The sequence below is a fragment of the Contarinia nasturtii genome, unplaced genomic scaffold (assembly GCF_009176525.2).
Source record: "Contarinia nasturtii isolate CC-2019 unplaced genomic scaffold, AAFC_CNas_1.1 Cnas_scaffold_864, whole genome shotgun sequence".
Lineage (NCBI taxonomy): Eukaryota > Metazoa > Arthropoda > Insecta > Diptera > Cecidomyiidae > Contarinia > Contarinia nasturtii.
In genome coordinates, this window is record NW_022198211.1 from 2,731,233 (window position 1) to 2,749,400 (window position 18,168).

Genomic DNA, 18,168 nt, shown 5'->3' on the forward strand with positions numbered 1-18,168 from the left:
AAGTACAATCTTTTGACATAAGTTTATCAAATACATAAAATGAAACTCGTTTAAAACAAATAACTAAATGAAAGCTGATCATTAATTTTCGGCGCTTGAGAAAAAGGCACAATTTAAGTTTCGAAAGTGAAATGGTTCAATTGTCAAAATGGCAACCGAAAAAGAATACGAAGTGGTTTAAATGCAGGATGTTTTCCATCGATTTTGACACTTTTTCCTCATTCGAATTCATTCGAACCATTGAAATCAGTGACTACTAATGACTCAAAAAATGTTGTGTGCCTTTTTAGTGGTTGCTGATTTTGTTTTGTTAGCATTTTTTCCGAACAAAATCGAAATTGAACGATGACAGCAATGAAATTATGATCAGTGAGCTAAAATCTGCGATAGCAACTCAATCAAAAAAAAAAAAAAAGAAAGAAAAATAAGTAAAGAGATAAAACTACGGCGAAATGTTTTGATTTGACGGACACGAGAGACTAACTGAATTGGATATATCCAAGAAAAAAAATTGGTCTTCTCAAAGGAGAAGCTAAAAGAAACTTTTTCATATATTTTGTATTTTGAACGGGTGATATATATGGAACTGTTTGTTATAAACACGAGAAAAGACACTTCTACACACATTTAACACAATTGAAATAACACAACAATTCGAACAATGGACATTTATTTTTATAATTTTCTTTCTTTTACATACTTTCTAAGCGATTATGATTTTGCTGTAGATGAATTAGATTTAATATTATTATTTTTTAATTTAATAAAGATGAATGATTCGAAGAATTAATAACTTTTTTGGTTGAGTTTATTTTTATCATTTTATTTTTCTCTTGTTTTGTAATTTAAGGTAAGAAGAGTGAATGGTGGTTTTTTTTGTTCTCATTGTTTGTTTTATATTTTTTATGGAAGAGACTACAAATTGGATGCAATATGGGTGACCAATGACCAGACTATTATTTTATTACACGGTGGGTGAAATGACTAAATTGTTGTCATTTTGAACATGAAAAATATAATATTAATAACTACTGATTGAGTGGTTTGCATTATGTATTAATGTCAATCATAAAAAAATACGGGATTTCAACTTTGAAATGAATCGTTGCGACGAAACAGTAGCTCTTATTTTTCTCCAAATAATACTGCAACATGAAGTTTTTTTCACACGGTTTATTTGTTGTAATACAACAAATAAACTATTCATAAAAAACTTTATGTTGCAGTATTATTTGGAGAAAAATAAGAGCTACTCTTTCGCCGCAACGATTCAAATAAGAGAAAAAAAACTATAAATTGACATTTTCCCATTTTTCGCCTACAGTGAAATTGAATAAGATTTATGATAACATTTGGTTGTTTTTTTAGTATATAAAAATCCAAAAATAAAAATTTTCAATCATACGGGTGGATTGAATGTCGTTGAGCATGCGGTTGATTGCTGAGAAGAGAAAAGTCATCAATTTCCACACATTTGACAATAAGCCACAAATGAAGAGAGAAATTACACTTTTTTTGTATTTTGACAAAAAACTCTCTCGTCAATGGCCTCGACACAATGGTTTCACAATTACACTTAATTATTATGCAAGAGATCTCTAGATGATACATTTCCAAATCAATCGTCTATAATCTCAATTGATTATTTCTTTTGAAAAATGTTTCTCTTTTTTTAACGACGATGGTTTTTTTGCCATTATCATCTAAACTGACCGTTATAAAAATGATACATTCCCCTATAATTTTGAACAAAAAGCAGCGGTATTGAATGTGTTTAGATTTTTTTTTTCATATGACAAACATTCGAATGAAGTCTATATTCAAATTGAAATACATCATGCTGTTTGCATTTTCAAAAGCCATCCCAAATTAGAATTCTACATGTGCACACAAAAAAACACATTGAGAGAGAATTCAAATTAATGGCTGTCGATCGTTTTCCATTCAAAAAGAATAAAAATCAACAGAAAAATGCATAAAAACTCGCCCAAAACGCATTTTGATTTTCAATTAAATTGCCCTAATTTTTTCTATATGCATTTCTTGTGTATGTGCCAGTGCAGATTGAAGACCATTGCCCTCGTCAAATGCATCTGAAATGAGGGTCGTTTTGCATTTTTCCTTTTGAAATCAGGCTATAATATATATAGATGAAGAAGGAAAAAAATAATTGATTTTATTTTATGCACATTTTTATTGTGTTTTGAATATGCATTTCCAAAAATGTGTTTGAAAAAGAGCGAATGTGCATCAATTGTGCGTTTTTCAATCGCAGTCTGCAACCGCTGCATATGCACAATTACATTTGAGCATTGATTTTGATTTTCATGCGTTGTGCATGTGCATTCGAACAATTCGTATTCAAATCCATTAAAAGGAACGCTTTGTGTGACTGTGCATGCGACAGACACAATTTTTGGCCATTATATTTCGAAAAAATATGCACATTCGATTTCATTTTTCGATTTGAAAATCTAACATAAAATGAAAAATGATTTTTACCTACGGACAAAAAATGTGTGTGTGTGTGTGTGTGTGAAATAAAAACTGTTACGCATGAAAACGCACCACAGGAAGAGAATAATAGAAAATGACCGGTATAGTTAAATACATTGTAAAACATATGATGTTTTCAAAATTCATAAAATGAAGCTCCTATTTTTAATGGATATTCCATTGACCATTGACTCAGGGACGATTTTTTTCAGAACAAAATATGAAAAAAAAATAGACCAACAGAGGGAGAAAGATGCGCAAACGTATCGATATACAACAATAAAAAAATTGACGGATTTTTATAAAAATGCAGCTGCAGCTACATCGCACACGTTCGTTACAAACTATCGATAGTTAGGCAGATTTATGGTAATAATTTATACCTAGAGGAAAAAAACCGATTTGAATTTTTGTTTTTGATGAAGGTATTTTGTGATTTACCTTTTTCTGAATTCACAACTGCACAAAGCAAAGCAAAACTGTGTCTGTTGTTGACAACAAATTTCAAATCATCTAATTGCGTGCAAGAAAATTAAGAAATGAGAAATGTCGAAAATCCTCGTTCGTCCTTTCAATCGTTCGTCGGCATACACATCGAAATAAACAACCAATAAAATAGATTTTAACGCCAAAACTACAAATAGAGACATGTTCAACAACATCGAAATGAAACATGATGAAAAAAAAGTGAATTTTATTATTATTTTGTTTCGATTGCCACCTTCGGCAGCCAAACACGCACAACAATATAAACGCATATATTTAATCGATTTCGAGAGAGAATAAAGAAGAACGAAAGTAATAAAAGAGAAGAGAGCAATGTGTAATTTTCAACTTTCGATTGTAAACTTCGGTGGCATATGTCTTTTGGTACGGTGTGTAGCGCACGCGTTCATTCCGCATTAGAAACGCACACCTGTTTATAATCTAAACTGAACCGAGGAAAAAAACCCGTCCTTATTTTTGCTTTACAATGTCATTCGATTCTAATTGTTTGCCGCGTAGCGTGGATCGATGTTTGTAAAACATTTGTCAAGCGGTTCGTGTATTCCTTTTTGAATTCAATGTGGAGAATGCTTCTTATCTAAATGCTGAGCAAATAGCTCGCTTTGGTTGTTGTTTCGGTTGAAATTGAAAAGAATTTGTTTTTTTTTTCTTTTGCGCGGCAGTAAAAACATAATTACTTTGCATTCGCGGACCGTCGAACAAAAAAAGTGAAATGATTTCAAAAGGTGTTTCTTTGGTTCTCCTTTTTTCCCATCGATAATAACAAAGGAATAACACTCATCATAATCAAAGCATAAATTTTCCACATTTTTTTTATCACTGAAAATAAACAGTGCTGTTGTTTTGAGTCACAAGACAGTCCCTCCATTCATTTCAATAATGACAATGGCACGTATACTATACGTATATCAACCGTCCGAATTTCATTAATTTACATATTCTTTTTTTTCCTCGTTCGTTTCCTCTACCCGTTCTAATCTTGTGTACATCCATTTTTCGATTTTTCACCATAGTCTTATCGTTCTATTCAATCTCGTTTGAAATGACCAATAACACAAATGACCATATTTTTCGACCTATATTCTTGTGTGGTTGTTTTCGCTTCAGTATATTAAAGTTGAAAAATATTTCGAATGGAAACAAAAAAAAAAAAGAATAACCACCATAAATTCACATGCAAAGCGGTCACTTCATTTTTGTCAGATTCCAATGAGAATGGTGGTTATTTTTTGCAACCACTGTTGTTGTCGTCATCGTCACAACCAGCGATCAATAGTTCAAACGCTCAGTTGCTATGCTCATCAGGAAAAACTTCAAAATATATTGCCTTCATTTATAATATTTAATAATTCGGACGATGTGAAAAATGGTGAAAATAAATTGCGTGCGTTGAGAAAGATGTAGATGAGGACAAAGGCGACGAGATTTACCACCAAATCTTAGCATTGTAAACCTGACGGCGTTAGATAAATATATGTTACACAATAAAAATGTACAGTTTTGCGTTGTGCTGCCACCAAAAATTGGCTCGAAATGTATACGCACGTCTGTTGATCTAAAATCACGCATTTGTTCCATTTGTGCACGGAAAAGATATACAATAGTACATATTATGTGGCGGCGACGACGACGATGACTTCTACATCACAAGCATCTTGCCCATTTTCATCTTGTGTGTTGGTTTCAATATCGGCCGAACATATATGCATAAATGGGTGTGAGTGAGAAGGGGCAGCACACACACATTCCGCATTTAATAGGCAAAATCCTGTGCAATTCTTTTTCAACGCACACATAAATTCACTCGCATTTTTTCTCTTTTCTCTCTCTCTCTCTTTCTCTGTATTTTTTCAAAATTTATGGATATTAATAATGTGAATAATAATAATAATCATGATCATGTGCCATTAAGCAAGAATATGCAGATACATCCACAATGCCATATCATAGTCATATGTATGAAAGACACTGCAAGCATATACACATTTGAATACACAAAGTCACCCCAGTCACAATTTCAACAAAATATCAACATCGCTTGTCGCTGTCGCTTACATGTCATGGACACAATTATTTTTTCGGCTCTTTCTTTCTTTCTTTCATTCTTTCTCTCTGTATGTTTTTATTCCATGTTCGTTTCGCATGGCTCGTCGATTTTCGGGCAAACGATTTTGTTTCTCTTTTCCGCCAACATTTTCTTCGGGGAAATTCGCTTGAATTTGACACTTATATATAACAATAAATTCGCAAAAATGGAAATCCATACAAGTTTGCATTCGCATTTTGAACTTTTTGTTTTCGAATGGAAAGATCGAAAAATACATCAAAATTGTATTGAGAGATTTTGTATGGCTGCCGCTCCGAATGACATGTCATACATATTGTGTGATTTAGCATTTATAACGAAATCTTTTTTTTCCCGACGAAAAACGATAAAAATCGACAGAGCAGATAGCATCAAATTAAAATGGGGTGGTTTTCTATGCAAATTCACGCAGCATTCGAAACTGGCAACCATGGTGATTTTTCTACATTTTCGACCACATATTGTGCATTCTGTAGACGTCGCAAATTTATATTGAATCTTTTGGAAAATGTAGAGACAAATATCAAATAGAGAAAAAGAGATGAGATTTGCAAAATCATAGAAATATAGTATTCATGGCAACCGAACCACCGAAGCACTGAAGATGGATTTGTTCTGCTTCGAAAAAATTAAAAGAGAAATGAAATGAAAAAAATAAATAATGAAATAGAAAACCTATAATGCCCGAAGTAGTCATTATTAATGCACACGCGTGACGTGGAAATAATATGGAATGCATCATAAGCATCCAATCGCTATCGATTTCAATAATTCGTACAGGTCATTTTTGACGAGAGAAAAAAAAATCGCCGTGTACGATTCGCTCTCTTTTCATGGTGCACTCTTGCAAAGAACTTGTTAATCACCCTTAATCAAAATCGGCCAGGGTGCAAAGGCAACATGATGTACAGTGAAAAAAACACAACAACATTTGCAATCGCAACGGAAGATTGGTCGATTTCAATTAGACTTTGGTGTCCGTTGCCGGAGATTCAATCTTATTTTCGTTATATTTTTTTGTTCGATCCTTAACGAAGTGAGCCCGATGACCATAGGTCACAATCGAACCAACGAACTCTGAGTCCATTTATTTGGGCACTTCAATTATTATTTGTGTACATAATTGAGATAAAAAGCATGTTGCTTTTTTATCCTTGTTTCTATAATCATTCGGTTCGTTCGATAAAAATTCGACGAAGCAAGAAAGAGAGAGATGAGCGATAGAACGAATTGTGGTGAGTGGGCCAGCAACAAAGAAACAATTATACGTTCACAAATTGATCGGACATCGGCTAGCTGACACTTGCACAATGGACATGTTCCGAGCCTTTTGTTATTATTAGATGGATTTTATAAATGCATACATATTTGATGTGTGTGCGGAGTCGTGATCAAAATCGGAAATAATGGCAACGTTCGTCAAATCGTCTCACTCTCTTGGTAGCATAAAATGGAATCATGATAATGAATCATTGGGTTTCATGGCCATTTCACCCTCAACTTCAAAAAGCGAATAAAAAGTATTCGATTTCGCTAGCATTCAGTGACATAATCTACTTAGCTTGGCTCGTCAATAAATGAGAAAAATGCGATGACGTTCTATGATTATTGCTTTTGCAAAGACCAACAAAATTCCTAATCATTCGTCAAATCGCCTGAAAATTCAATATCCAATAACATTTGGATGGATAAATGAACATTTTCAACGAATTATCCCCGAAAAAAAAAAAAAAAAAAAACAACACAAACAACCAAATGGAAAATCATTTAAAGCATTTTTATGCAAAGATTTATGCATAAAATCGAACATTTGCGTTTCATTTGTCAAACACAGCAATCGATCGAATTTCAAATTCAACATTGACATTTGCTCTTTTTCAGCCCGCGTTGAACTGATGTTAATCACGTCAACCGTATAAAATATATTAGCGTTTGCGGCTCATCGATGAATGTCATCGTCGTCGTCGTTGTCGTCGAAGCTACACTAAACAAATGGCAGACTAAAATCTATAAATTATGCAAAATTCAATAGTATTTTTTTTTTCGGATTTTATTTTTATTTCACATGCAAAAACTGAAATACGAAAAACTATGCAAACGATCTCCAGCTATCGCGGAATATAAACATCATGATTTGATTTTTCTTTAAAGCAAGCTAGAAGAAAAAAACCATATTCCGATTTCATAAAATATGGCTGATGTTCGTGTTTCACATTTCGAATTTATATGTGAAATTTTTTGATGCATAAATTTAATATTCGCTCGATTCGGGCGACAACAAAATTGAGTCGACAGCCAAAAATGACATAGACATTTCGTTTCGTTCTCCATTTATATTTCGTTGTTGCTGCGTCATGCCCCAAAAAAATCGCTTCGAAATTTTTCAATGTAAATTCTTTACAATGTCAAATGCACGCATTATCCAATTCAATAAATGTTAAATGACTTCATATGCGAATCTAACAACATACATGATGCGTGTGCTGAATGTTCACTTGAAGCCATAATATTTATAATAATAATAAATGAATATATCAATGGAATATTTTTATTTAATATTTTTCATTCTCTTTTTTTGTGTGTCGATGGCTTTCCCCCGAAAAAAAAAGAATGCGCGCAAAATTTCGAACTGAAAATTCGGCAAATGTACACGCACATTTTCATTGAAACACATATATCGTATCGAAATTGTGTTTTTTTATATTAAATTCAGTGGTGTAGAAGTTTTTTTGAAGCATAAGTGCGTCATTACAACGAATACGACAACGAGAGTCGACGAAGAATGTTGAAGAATTTGAATTCGTCGTGATAGAAAAATATGACTTCAGTTCAAGTGAAACACAATCAACGAGCAGAAAATGAGATCACAACCAAACAAATGTCTCTTGTGCTTCAAGTGGCGCATTCTTTCTTCTACGGCTTTGGCTCTCTGGAAGAGCAATCATACAAAATCAATAAACATGCACAGCAGAATGAGACATCCTTTTGTTCAAAGAAATGAAAAAATTGACAAATAAATGTAAAGAGTGAAGTCTTGGGCAAATTCTTGCCTTTCACCAATATTCAACCAGAAAATGTATTTGTAATATGCCAAGTATGTTCAGCGGCAATTCGCTGAAAAATGCTTAAATTTCATCAAAATTTGAGAGAAAAAAAGAAGTCGAGTCACATGTGTGCTCATGTTACTGATGGCATAAAATTAAAATATTTGATTGAACTCAATTTTCGTTCAATTTTATGAAAATGCCTATCAACCAACGGCAATTTTCCGCTCTCAATGCAGACAGACAGAAAGTCACCCCGAGACATCTTTTACTTTGACCTTCAACCAAACCAATCGCATCAATTGTCTCTTTAACAATTGCTTCCAAGAAATCCATGTGTGTCTCTTTCTTTTGTACATTTTTGAGTACTTTTTCTTTATTTGATTTGTGGAAAACATTACTTTTAGATATAAGTGATGCAAAAATAAAATACTGACAACCGCATAACCTAATAAGACGTAACTGAAAATGACCTTTTTAAAGTACCTTTTCAAAAAGAGCAAAAAATCAAAATAAAACTCGATCCGGTTCAAATATTGAGCCCATCGTCTATTAAGTATTAAAATTGACATTATAAAAAAATTTAAGTAAAAAAAAACTTAACAAATTAAAAAAAACCATGAAATTGTGAAAGGGAAGAAATTCTATATTATTATTATTATATTTAACCGAAATCGTAAATGAAATCTTTCTTTAATTTATAAGATATGACAAAGATGTCATGCGTAAAAAACTATACTATTTGAAGGTGTATTTCTTGTATAAGTCATTTTAGTTGTTTAGTGGCAAAAAGTAGATTTCTTGAATTTGCATGTAACTATTTAATCACATCAGAATGGAAAATGTATCATTGGAATTCAACGTCGTTTATTCTTCGATAGCAGAAAATCAGAACAAAATAAACTCCATTAGTATCGGAAAGTGTGATTGAAATCTGAAATGCAATAAATTAAGTCCATTAATTACGCACTCATTTAGATGTTTTTGCATCGATGACAAGAGATCTTGTCGATAGACAAAAATCGAAAAAAAACACCTCTATTCATTGTTATCCACATATACAAACGCGCGCGCGACAAATCCGTCGACATTTTTTTCTCTCTCGGTCGTCTGAATTTTTCTAGCTCAAGACTCATTTATTTATATTGTCGAAGAGCCAAATCCCATTAATAAAATTTGACACATGTCGTTTTGAATTTCAACCACCACGTCCCATTTTCAAATTATATGTGTACTTTTTGTATCAGCAGTTTTGGCCAGAGCGAAAGAAAGGTAGTTGTTTTTTTCGTCAAAAAATAAATCACCGTCACCACTGCTGAAATTCATGGAAAAAATGGGTGCATTGGTAGTTCACTTACATTGTTTTCTTCGTTAGATTTTTTTTTTATTCAAAAATTCTTTTGAATTTTACAAGTTCTACCCCATTTGTTATATTTTATCGTCGTTCGGCTGCAAAATACGCACATATTGTCACTGTGTTTTGTGTGCGTGTTACAAAAAATACGGGATAAAATGAAAAATAAAAGTTATAATCGCTTCGCACACCATTTAGGAGCCCGACGATGACGACGACAAACAATTCAAGTAAATGCACATGATCTTTTAAATTAAAAATAAACAATTTGTTTGGTTTTTGTTACCCTCGTTTTGGCACTGCGGTACACATAGCAGCTGGTTGGAAGGGGCACGCGCGTACATAAAATGCCTGAAAACACAGATTTTTCTAAAAATTTGGAAAAAAAGCGAGAGAAAGAGAGAAAGAAATTTTTATGGTATAAAATCAGCGTCGCTGATTCAATTGGGGTCGGTGATTTTAGCTTATAACTAAATTCAGTCGCATTGCTGTATTCATCCATTCAAGAAATCTTTTCATCGCAGATTTTCAATTTTCGTTAACAAAATGCTATTGAGGGTTTATAACTGAAATTTAAACATTCACACCACCTACAACATTGTTCAATGACATATGCATTTCTAATTTCACAGTGAAATGTATAATTGATCGACACTACATAGACTTCATTACCGCATGCATTAAATGCAACGGCTGAGCTGATCCCTTTCGGCCGCTTCATTTGTGACAGTTTATTTACCTCTTCTTTTTTTCAACAAAATTGAATTAAGTTTGCACAACAGACGCGCGACACATGCAGCACGAGCTGCAATTATCAAAATAGTTGAAAATTCTATTTGAGCGCATCAAAAGGATTGAGCAGATGTTAAAATTAACGCCGTCCCGATTTTATTCAGTGCACTATTTCATTGTGTTGTTTCCAAAAATTTGGAAAAAAAAGTCTAAAATAAAATTCATTGCGTTCGCAAATAGAAAAAGGGTTTATCTTCACTGTTAATAATACGGATTGCTTCAAAATTGCTATATGCATGTGACGAATGGCTTCGATTTAATGTAACATGAATTTGAAATGCGACATTGTTGGTCCCGTATGCATTTGAACCCATGTCTATGTGTGCATCCCATTCAACACATATGCGTAACATGTAAACAGAATAAAATCGATCGAAAATAAATAAATGAGCGACTCATGTTCACGTTCGATGCTACAGAAATGGTGCAATTTTCCAATTTTTCGATATGTGAACGCCGGCAAGTAACAAGTAAAAGGGTAAAAGTCGACCATTGTTATTGCCATCGTTTACGCAATTTATCCGATGCCGGCACAACACACATTTCAAACTTCAATGCCAATCAATTCGCATTAAATCTCCCATTTTTCGTTTCTACACACATATTTTTTTTCCAAATTTTTGGAAATCATTTATAATGACGGTATAAAGCACGAAATTGGCACATCTAACCCTAAATTTTAACTGAAAAAATCGGATTAAACAATGTAAAAAGCGACAGCAGCAGCTAGCACAACAGTCACAAAGCGTAGCTAATGCAGCTCGTCACCCAGAGTTCAATAAATACTTGAAACAGTGAAAAATAGTCCCTCTTTGCACCCAACTTGAATGAAATTCTGTAAAAAAGTGAAAATAAAAAAAGAGCGGTTCAATTACATCGGTGATTTTGTGTAAATTCGAGTAAGTTAACCTTAACACAGAAAAATGTCAAATTTTGTTCGAACTCGAAAATGCAATGCCGTCGCGCTGCATTGCCCTATTATTGCACGCATTTTAAAGGGATCATCACCCCAAATGTACAAATATTGATGGATCTATCTCCCTTGTAATCCTTTTTTAATTTTAAACAATGGTTCAATTCACCAAATTCGATTCAATATTTTTTTATAGTTTTTCGACGATATTTTTGTGTAAAATTTCACAATAAAAAAAATAACGAAAAACAATTATCTATTCAAACTAGATGAGTCATTGTTAATGCGGATTGCAACAGAAACAATATCGTCGAACGCAAACAAAAGCATGAAAATGATTGAGTTCATTTTCAGTGACAGTAACGAATCGCCCGGCGATAGTGTAAAATTATGCAAACTAGCGCAAATGTTCAATACAGTCCGCTATCAATTAGATTGCATAATAAAAACAAATATCTTCGTCCCCATCAGAACAAAAGAAAAGAGTTTTCATAAAGGTGGAGTCGAAATTGGTATAGAAGCATGCCTCAAAATATGGAAATTTGGTTTTCGGTTTGTTTCGTCCCAAAAAAAGTATATTGAAATAGTTTATTTTACGTAAATTTCAGTGAATAAAAAAAGTAACAAAACCAAATAAATGAATGAACCACATTTGCCTTTATCTTGGTGACACTCAAATTCCTTTCAATAGAGCTCGCCCTTCTGCAAAACCCACTCCAAGTTAATAAAGCTCACGAGAAATGTTATTCACAAACAATCTTTATGGATTTTGACTTTTTTTATGTCTGTCTTAAAGAATACAAAAAAAGAAAAAAAAAAACGAAACACAATCGAAACTATTTATTCATGGGCCCTACCTTTTTTTCTCTTTTTACATTTCAAGTTTCACAATGGGACTCGAGTTTTTGATGAAAATTTTCGTAAACGTTGAACAATAGAATTGTGGCCAAACTATTGAGAGCGAAAAAAAGTGAAAAGAATGAGTGTTATGTTCATTTAAGAACAAGAAAAAAAACAATTCAATATAGCACGAGCCATACCGTCATTTGGCTAAGGTCACATTTTGAGTATTTCTCGTCAATTCTTTCACCCCAAACAGCAACAAAAAGAAATTGAAAAGTACACACTTGTTCAGAAATTATCGAGTCATTAATATATAAAAAAAAATCGTAATTTCTTTTTAATGTAAAATCGAAGTTGGAAAGACATTTCGTGAGCAACAAAATTATATGTATTTTGGGCGATTGCGCGCATCGGCGCACATACACTCGGTCAGCGCATAATTTTGTTAATTGAAAATTGAAAGCGAAAAAATTAGTCGGAGACGGCTATATGGACGGCTAGGCCGCGGAACCGATGAAATCAGTTCGGCTATAATTATCCGCCCCGAAAAATTAAAATAAAAAGGAGAAAAAACTGAAACCTAACTCGTAAACAAATAAGACGCTTGAATAGTTTTCGGTATGGTCAATTCATTGAACAACACCGGCAAGAAAAAGCAAATGATTAAGCCCCGTGTTTTCATTAACCATCAAAAGTAAAATTATAATTTATTACTTCAATGTTTGTAGATGGTTATTTTTTATTGTTCTTTATCGTAATGTGCGCTTTCCAATTTTTATCGATTTTGTCGGCTGGATACGCGCTATAATCATTGACGCATGTATCACACTGTTTTTGATCCACTCAAAATTTCTCATTTTGGAAAATTTTCATTAACGACACAAACGATCAACGTCTGCTTCCCCCCCAACTCCAAGTCATAAAACTATATATGAAACGAAAAAAAAACATGAAGCAAAAACGAAAAACAAGCTATTCAACTCCATCAAAGGGAAAAAAAATCACATTTTTGATGAGTGCGTTTGAGTATAAGTGGGCGCGCGTATATTGGAATAAAATTAAAGTACACGCTTCAAAGCATGGCCAATGTGAAGTGATTCGTTATCAGCGAAATGTTATCGCAAAAGCAATACATTTATACAGCACCAAATCAATTCGACCATTACCCTAATTTAAAACAAGCGATGTAAAAAACAACGAAAAATATTTTCATCGGAAACCTTGTTTCCGTGGTATATGGGCAAAACACAAAAAAAACGAAAGGATTTTTTTCATTATTCATATTCAATGTAATTATTATAATGTAGAATTTGAATTACAAAGCTCGAAATGAGCTGAATTTATAATTGATGACATCAACAATGGTAAAATTCCAGCGTATATTCTTGATACATTGTTTTTTTTTCGGTATTCACCACCAAACGGATACTACATAATTTAAATTCCACTCGAAACATATTAATTCAAAATGAAAATGCCACGCATTTTTTGTTCTCTGGTTTTTTCCATCAGGCCGAAAATTATAAGCCATTGAAAATGGTACGCAAATTCGTTAAGCATAAATGCATGACTAAATGTTGTGATTGAGACACGATAAAAAAAGTCACGATCCTTATCTGGAAGTTCTTTTTTTACATATTTGGCTTTCGATTCAAAAGCAACACGAAAGATATATCAATTTTGAGGTACACATTTTTTTGTATATGTGTTCTTTATTTATCGCGTTTTTTCCTATTTATTCGATTTTAATTCTTTTAACCTTTGCATCGAAATATCACACCAATTCGTGTCTAGCCATGGGGTGTTTTTTTTCTGTTCCTCGTTATCTCCAACAAATGATAAAAATGATAAATTTATAACGAAATCTCATTAGTTGGATTAACAACAACAGCAACCAAAACCGGCAGCACGTATAAAATGGGTGACGAAAATTATTCAAATATTTCGTTTGAAATGCTTACAAATAATCGAAGCGACAGTGTGATCAAATATTGTCATCAATGCTATACAGTTTTAAAGAAGGGTCATTCGATTTTTATTCCAACGAAATGATGAATTCATGTCAATCGATCTATAAAAAAAATTCTCTGTTTGTCACCGCGCCAGTGCTCATTAACATGTAAAATCACACAGAAAACAATGTCCATTCGGCTGTGCGTTTCTAATTTGTAAAAAAAACTAAAATACCCGCACCATTAAAGCAAACAAAGAAAGAAAATCGATTAAAGGCACAATGGTTTTCGTGCGTTTTTTTAGAAGTATGTGTCGTCAATTGTGCTCCAGTTCCTCACACCAATTTAATTTAAATAAAATCAACACGGACTCAAAGCAATTGTAATACGCGGAGGATAATCAAAATAATTTTCACGGCAATGGCGACAAGGTTGAACATAATTCCAAGCCAAGAGCATGAGCATGAGTAGATAAATGTGGCACCTCACCATTGCAAATGGCCGTAATTAAAACATAAACAAGAACAATAACAATCATTATTTCAGTCGACCAAATTTTAGTGTGCCGCTTCTAAAGGTGTTTGACGCCTTGCATGAATGCGACGTAATTAAATTTTTCTATAGAAAATAGTTTTCTTTTTTCAACGCCAAAAAAACTGAAAATTAATTCCCATTAAGTCGTTTGAAAAGAAACGGCCCTCCTTGCGTAGTAATAGCCAATCCAATAAAATTACAAACTCAATTTCGTTTTGAAAGCGAAGAATACATTGTCACTGAAATAAATGAATGGGGGGTTGATTTGAAGGTGTTCCAATTGTTCAAGAGTTGAATTCGTTCTGGAAGAAAGACCTCCTGAAACTGAAAACACGATATGGAACAAAACGAAAATTAATTGCATTGGATTACAATATCATTCAAATCAAAATGGACATTCTCAATTTATTTCATTTCGTTTCGGATTTTTGGTTAATAGACGCCTTTCTCATGCTATTCAAATTCATATTTTGTTTTATATTATTTCGATGGCCAAACTATTGTATTATGTTCGGCCAGTGCAGTTTTCTTCATTTTCCCCATTCTGATGTGTTTTCTTTGGGTATTTTTTAGCATTTTCACGACACAACAAAAAAGAAACAAGTAAACTTTTCCTAGTAAATAGAATTCTTTAGTATTAGACGAGCAAAAAATCAAATTGTTGAAAATTACAAAATTTAATTATTAACCTTATTTACAATTTAAGATAATTTTAATACCAAATCCGAGCATAAAAAACGGCTACAACAAAAGTCAAACAACAAAAAAATGAAAAAATGCAAACTATTTATATTCAAAAAAAAGTATATACAAAAAGAGATTATTCTAAGCTGCTGATCACACTTATACAAGCTGATCGATTCAAGCGGAACATGAAACTGTTATTAGATTGACAACCATTTTCGAAGGAAGTGTTTTAAATTTCACTGACGGATTGAAGCGCATAGTGCAAAATCATTTATAAAGTATGCATTGCTGATTTATGTAGATTTTGAATGAGCAAATAATTGATCGAATTTAATGAAAAAAAAACACAAACATCGATTATACCAATAAGTCAGCATTGCGTATTTTTTCCAGCTAAAAAGCACCAACATAAAGTGGACTAGATCATGTTTATCAAAACAATAACAACAAACAAGAAATTTACGAAATTTTTTTTTAAATGTATCGGAAGCACAAAATCAAAATTAGTTTGTAAGGCAAATGAAAAAAACTAGATGTATTGTTTAAATGAAGTGAAAGTGAAAATTCGCTATATAAAAATATACATATTTATAAATGTTTACATCAAAATAGAGAAAAAAAGATACAGCGAACTAAAAATGAACAAAAAAAAAATCCCAATTTCCAAATCTGCTGAAGAGAAAAAGAAGATAAAAAATAATTGCATGAAACACGCATTTCGTTTACATCAGACAATAAAATAGTTTATTTTCATTTGATTTTTTTTTGTTGAATTTAACATGTTTGCATCCAAAGGAAACAGTGTCATTTTATCGAAATTATTTTCTGCTTATTCATCGGTTTGGTGTTCATTCAGGAATGGTCATTGCAGATAAGTGCATCAAATAACATCGTTCACGCATGAATGGAATCGGCAACCCCAACAAAGCAATTGTTTCAAAACGCATGGCTTTGAGTATAAATACCTCGTGAATTTTGTATAAGATGAAACCCACTCAAGAATGTATATTTGTCATCCCAAATGCTACACAATCATGCAAGAATACATATACAATTTATTCAGTTCGGTGTTTTTTTGTCACTTGTAGTGCGAATATGTTCTTAAAGAGTAAGACGTCATAGCAAATTGATTGTGTTCGCAAACAATACGCATTTTGAGTTATTTGTATGTGGAAAAGTACGTCATATCCGCCGTGGTAAAGAAATCAAAACATAACCGACAATGTCTATGGGCATAACCGGAAATGTCATAAAGTTTCATTCATCATGAATGGATGAGAACAAAGTCAAAAACAAATTGTGCGTCAACGATCGCAAAGTGTGCATGAGATTTATTCGTTTGCGCAATCAAAACATATAAGAAATTCGGTCCGACAACATGGACAGCACGGAAACGAACAAAATTATGCAACTGAACGGGATTATGTGTGTGTACAATACGCTTGAGCTGGAAATCATTCTTATTTGCTCGGTTTATGACATTTCTATTGTTTGAATCGACTGATTGGAATGAGTGATTGACTTTTCGGGGTTTTTTCTGTTGTGTTGCCAAAAATAAAATTGAAACGGAATAAAGAAAAAAGATGCTGAAAAATTGTTGCCAAGAATTTCATTCGCTGCATCGAGAAAAAAAAAGAAGAAACGGAAAGCAAATTAAAAGAATTAATGAGAAACATCACTGGATGCTTCTTTTCTACTTTCCGTTCCAAGTATCAGTTTGGTGCCAGCAGAGCGTTGACGTCAAGCCACTTATACAGTATATAAAGAGTAGAGAAGTAATTTTCTTGGCTCGTTTTGGTTCCCGTTTCGCTGAATTACCCCGACCGATGCTCAAAAGACACTTTGCAATTTTCTCAAATTTAGTGTCGAACAGTTTCGATTTTCATTACAATAACGCTTCATTGTGTTGTGAAAATGTAAGCGGCAGCGGTAGTGGAAGTGGTGGTTGTGGTGATATGGTAGTTGCTCACCAGCATTGACTGATAACGATAAGCTTGATGTTTAATGAATAGCAAACCCAGCAGTATTTCACACCAAGCACACATCTATATAGATAGTACAGTGTACACCATACATGGTATTTACCACCAGCCGTCTTTTCGTCTTGTGGTCAAATGGAAAATAAAATGAAAAAAAAAAACACACGAGTCGGGCGAAGAGTGTGAGCGAAGAAGGGAAAGACGGAACGCTTAAATACAATTTAACCTAAAATCATTCAAACGCATACATTCACGACGTAAAATGTATGTGGTTTGTTGTTCTATCGTTCTAATATGATCCATTCCAAAATGAGCTTGAGATTGTTTGCAACAGTAATGGCAACAGCACCAAATCTATACTATTCACATACATACATAAAAACACATCCATCGTTCTCGTAACTTCTATCTCCATTGGTCGTTTAACGCAACGCAACACACATACGACTCACAATTTTCGACCAAATGTGAAATTCGAATGAAATTGCAAAAGACAGGCTTATTTCATTATGTTTTCAAGAAAAAAAATTTCGTATCTCTTTCTGTATGTCAAGCTGAACAATGGCAAACGCTGAGCAATGCCGTCGAAAATGTGACGGGGTGGGCGACGGTTGAAGAGATGAGTAACAAGAAAAATTTCTCTCTTTTCATTAATTTTATTTTTGTGTGTTGCTGTTTTTATCAAAACACATTCACTCATGCACTGAGTGCGTTGTGTTGGCAACCAAAAGCCTCGACGGTCCTGTTGACCATTGCTACAATTACGTATAATAATAATACTAAAAAGCAACCAACCAAGCAGGAACGAATGAAGAAGAAGCAGCAGAAGACGAGAGAGATGCTCATATAACGAAAAAGACGAAAATTATTATTATAATATTTTATTACTCACACTGGCACACTTATTTTAACGTGGTGAATTGAACAACATTCGGGCTGACCGGCAAAAATGCGTGTGGAATTAAGTATCCGACGAATTCA